This window comes from Nothoprocta perdicaria, unplaced genomic scaffold (genome assembly GCF_003342845.1).
Source record: "Nothoprocta perdicaria isolate Ctin4 unplaced genomic scaffold, notPer1 scaffold_164, whole genome shotgun sequence".
Taxonomy (NCBI): Eukaryota; Metazoa; Chordata; class Aves; order Tinamiformes; family Tinamidae; genus Nothoprocta; species Nothoprocta perdicaria.
The window spans coordinates 992,111-997,615 of NW_020454805.1; positions in this window are offsets into that span (position 1 = coordinate 992,111).

The following is a 5,505-nucleotide window of genomic DNA, read 5'->3' on the forward strand; positions in this document are numbered from 1 at the left end:
TATCTGATTTTAAATATAGGAAAGATTTGATCTGATGAATTAGACAAAATTTCAATGTCCATTGGTCCATTGTTCATTTCCCTTTCCCCAGTGCAGTAATTCTGCAATTATTTTTGTGTAAATGGTATAAAAATTTGGCCTCTGGTGCTTCAATTGCAGAAGAATAATTTTTATTTTGATCTGCCTATCTACATGGTTGTGGGTTTTCTTTCTTAAGATAATTCTTTTATAATTTACCATAGGAGTGAATTACAGTCTTCTCTTTATTGTTTTTTAATATATTGTTCTTTAATAATAGTCACCAGAGTAAGAGAAGTGGAATTGATATCAGCTTGTTGCATTTGTGAGAGACTACTGAAGTCTGCTTATTGAGTACCTACCTCATTGCTAAAACAGGTGTCTGCTTCCAAAGATTCTATTTCAATTCATTGTATCTCTGCTATAATAAAGAGAAATTTTATACCTGAAGTCTTCAACTATAGTACCAACAAACTAACAAAATAATTTCTTAACATTCTTTTTGATCAAATTAATTCTTTCTAACTATAAGGGTTTTCTCTCTACAGTGACTTTTGTTTTATTTTGGTTTGCTTTGCTTTGTTTTATTTTATTTTGGTTTGGTTTGGTTTATTGTGCTTTGTTTTCTCCAAGGTCATGAATCTTATAATAGATTATTTTATTCAGTCACAAGGGAAGTTTTCTTAACTGATTTTTTTTTTAAAGGAAGGACAAAAACAAATTTAAATTGAACTTAGAAATTCACTCAGGAATTTTTTTTTTACTTATTGAATTTCACACTGTTCTAGTTAACATGCTTGTATTTAAAGATTTTTTTCTTAGAGATTCCTTGTAAAAGAATTACGCCTATCGAGTCTATAAATATCTGCTTAAGAATGTCATTACTCTGCCATACCTTCGAAGTCTCAAATTTTTGACTTTTACAACATCTCTGAAAATTACAAGGTCAACCATTTGAATTAAAGCAAATTCAGTTATTTAATGACTAAAACATTTTCTGCAGAAAGCAGACACCCTTTGACGGGCAGATCTCTCTTCAGTATCTGCTTTATGGAACAGAGAGTGGGAAGACATTAGAAACTAGCTTCAGTCCATGGATATACTTGAAGTTTAGCCTTCCTAATCCACCCCTAGAATGTAAACCCATAAGTCACAAAAAAAGGTACCACTATTATGTTTAAATCTTTCCATTTCTAAACTGTTATATTGTGAGGGAGAGAATGGGAGAGATCAGGGCAGCCCAGAAGACAGCATGCTTTTCAGACAGATAAATGCTGTTCCATAGTCAGGATGCATCTTGGGACCCACTCTGTGAAAGCAAGTAAATAGCACTTGCCACGTATACATGCAAATTGTGAAGTTTGTTCACCCTCAGCTCTTAGTTCCTCTTCCTGCTCTTCCATGCCTGACCTTAAGATTTGCCTAATAAATATTTTTTGTTTTTATCTGATGTGTTAATGAGGGTTAAATCAGGAAGCTAAGGATTTTCTGCTTATGCAATGTAACAAWCTCAAAGAAAGTGGGGACTGGTCTAACCTTGGACTAACCTGTACTGTGGGGACCATGTGAGGGACCCAGGGTTTGCAGAGTCCTTAAAGACACGCTGTGGAGCATGAACATGTGGGTTAGTGGTGAGGAAGAGATATGGAGGAATACTGCTCTGAACACACAAATGATGACCATGCCTACTGTCATGGATAGACAAGAGATTTTTGCAGTTCTGTCACCAATACTTTTCTTGGCGAACAGAGTTATCCCTGGTTTTCGCTGTGAAAAATGTAACATGACAGTTTTGAAAGATCACCTTACAGACATGGGCATACTTTGCCAATAATGTTCTGAATGGTGGCTTTTACCACTTTATTCTCTCTCTAGCTTCAGCAGGATCCCTTCTAATCTTCCCTGCTTCTTCTCATCTTCTGTATATTCTTTTTCTCTTTTYATAACTAAATTAACAAACTTTCAACTATGTGAGAACTATGTGCTCATAGGCAGTTGTATGCTCCTGTAGATTGTACTGTCTGTGAGAAATAAAAGTAACATTTTTCAGTATATTACTACAGTGCTCAGAAAAAAAGGCCCCAGAGACCTTCATGATTATTACTAGCACTTTCCTTCTTTAAATAGTAATGTTATTATATTAGCAAAGAGCTTCTAAAAAGAAGAGTGAATCAAAGTGTAGCTAAATTTGCAAATGATATTTGTATATGAGTACATGTTGATACTCAAGTAATCATAATCAAAAATCAGATAGTCCTATTTAATACTAATTAATACTAATGCTAATACTATTTAATACTAATTTAATACTAAGTCCTATTTAATACTAATTAAATAGTCCTATTTAATACTAAATAAATCAATAAATAAATAAATATATCACAGCAATGACCTCATCTGCTGACTCATCCCAACAAAGTAACAACTGTTTCAGTTCTTCACCATACTAAAATAGCACATGCCGAACCATGTTTTCTTCTTTCTTACCTTCATAGTAAATCACCTCCTGAGATATAATATAATAATAAAGTATACTTTTATGTCTGATATAATATCCAGGCAAGGTTTTGTGAAGGTACGGGAATGAAAAATGATTCCGATAGRAACTTTTTCCTCTAAAGAGAGAGAGGGTAAAAAATCACGAAGTTATTCAGAAAGCAGTCATGGCTTGTAAAAGTTCTCTCCTTTCTACATCACCAAGAAGCCAAAAAAGTGTTAAATTTAGGGCATGAAAGAGATAAAGGAAAAGGAGCCATTCTCAAAATTATTYTGTATTATGCTTGGTATGGTATACAGAACTGTTTTATGCAGGTCATCTTAATCAGCTATGACAGGAACAGTTTCACAAGATGTAAAATGGAGGTATTAGAAAGGGAGGCAAACATTGACCCAATTTGACAGCTGGGGAACTTAAGGCATAAAGTTGTTTAATAACTGCTTGAAATAATAACAAAGGAAGTRGCAGAACTTAGAAATTAGAATAGATTTTATGAGCACTTTTCTATTTTTCATTTCAAATTTTTCTCTTCTTGAAAAAGAACCTAAATACCTTATGAGTGATCCTGCACCCCCACAACTTCTCTTCGASTTATTCCATCACTCTGGTCAGCCTCTGAAATAGATTTCCCCTTCCATCATTTTGCAGTTCTCAAAGTGCTGTAAACCACATGCTCACATTTGCAGCTCTGAATAATCTTGCCACAGGTATATAACAGAACAAAATGAAAAGCATGCATGAAGTCATTCTTTTTTAGATAACTGGAAAGTCTTTATATTAATCTTCTCATCTTCTCCTCCTACATCCTTACACATACTCACCCTGGGGAGGCATACTCTCGTCAAGAAGCTATAAATATTCCATTTACTTAAGACATAGTTTTAAATTAATTTCTGGAAGCAATCAGAAAGTAGAAAAAATAGATTATTTAACTTGTTTTAGTACTGATAAGAAGACGTTATCCATTAAGTGGCACTTTTTCAGTGGGCTTCTGAATCTACAAAAAAATTATTTAATAGCACAATATTTAATGCACAATTACAATAGAATTCTGATGGAATATGAAGAATAATAAATGAGTTCATTATTTTCAAAGTTATTACACAAAGAATAACAAATTGTTTCAGAATGGTGGTAAAAATACACCATTTTATCAGAAAATTAATCTTTATTGAATGTTTGGAAGACTGAATTCTCCCAATAGTATGACTGAAGCTCCAAAATACGAGTGGGATAGAGAAAGGAAAATTAATTTCATACTTATCAGAAATTCTGGTTTAAGAGCAATCRAAAATTCAATTCTTCACTTTATGTATTAAAGAAAAATGTGAAACAACCTGCAATTTGTACAATACTGTTCCAATTATTTTTTTTTCTATTTTGATATGGAGAAATATCTTATATATATGATAGTATATAACACAATTTATGCCAAGCATTGCAGTAAAATTAATAATTAGTTCCAGCTGTCCTGATAGCTTTTTTTAAAAATGATTTCCCTATATGTGCAATACCAGAATAAATTTCCAGAATAAATCAGTTATTAATTTGTTATTAACTATTTTATAAGCAAGAACACTTTTGTTTCTAATTAGGACTTATTCAGGTTGCATGTATTATCCAAAGGCATGGYTTTCTTCATATCAGCCTTTCTGAGGACCTCTTCAGTCATATGAAAGTAGTGTGATTATGACAAAAGACAGAATTAAAKCCATAGATCTAGAACAACAATCAACGCCAAACTTCAAAGAGGAGGAACAGACTAAAGGATATCCTTGAAATGTAGATAAATTTATGACTTTTATTATCTTTATGTTAAACCTGTTTTAAATCAGCCATCCATTGGACTGGAATGGGGTCAATATTTTGAGAGGAAAAAAAAAGAATGAAATTCATACTTATCACTTAAAATCAAAATGAAGAGAAATTAAAGAATTGATTTTAAAAGACATTTTTAAACATGTTTCCTAATGGGAATCAAAGTGAAGACACCAGATATTATAAAATTTCAAAAACTTTTTGAAATACCTGTCTCGTTTTGCTAAAGAGAGGATTTTTCCTGACATTTTGCATAGCACACACTTGCACAAATCATAAAATTGCAAGTAAAAGGGAAAAGAGCCAACTATAAACATGATTACAGTTTTCTACAGTAGACAAAGATATCATTGCTTGTAGAATATACTGTAATTAATCCTTTCAGGCTTCCCCTGAAGCCTGAAGTCTAGCTAGTACCACATAACTAYAGGTTGTCTATCACCCAGTGACTTCTGCAGGTGAGCAATTATTACAATAATTAATACTTAGAGTTGTGTAGTGCTATATATATATAAAAAACTTGCTGTTCCTGTGTGAAGTTTATATTGTCACTCAAAATCCATATTCTTATTACTTTTTCCTGTATCAAAACTAGTGGCATAGTATCATATTCTGTAAAAAGAGAACAGCATTTATATCAAACTTCTTCAAATAAAMAAAAGCTTAAATGTAAGTGATATCAGAAAGACCATTTGAGGCTTGCCAGAATAGAAAATGTAATAATTTACACAAAACTGCAATAACCAGATTAGCTCAGAACAACAATTCATGATGGGAGAACATACATGAATTGCATCTCTGAGGAGTTAGAACAAAATATTTATTAGTATATTTGTTTATGAACTTTGCATAGAGCTGTAATAAATATAGAAATGTAAATGGCTTTATCTGCAACATTTTGGTTTTCATCAGTTCATTCAATTATCCTGGGAATTTTTCTGTCCCTAAAAGAAAACTATGACGGTGTCAACCACAGGATTGTTTGCCTAGCCTCACATGTTTTGATAAGGACCCTTGTGACCCTGAGCTTTTTGCCTCCACAGGCAACATTTCCGGTTGTAAGAGGTGAAGCTAGGTATATATTGTGTTTTGTTTCTTTCATAAGTCTGACTCAGTGGTGTGGTGCACCACTGTTTCTGCACTTTATGTCCTAATATGCACCTACATCTTTC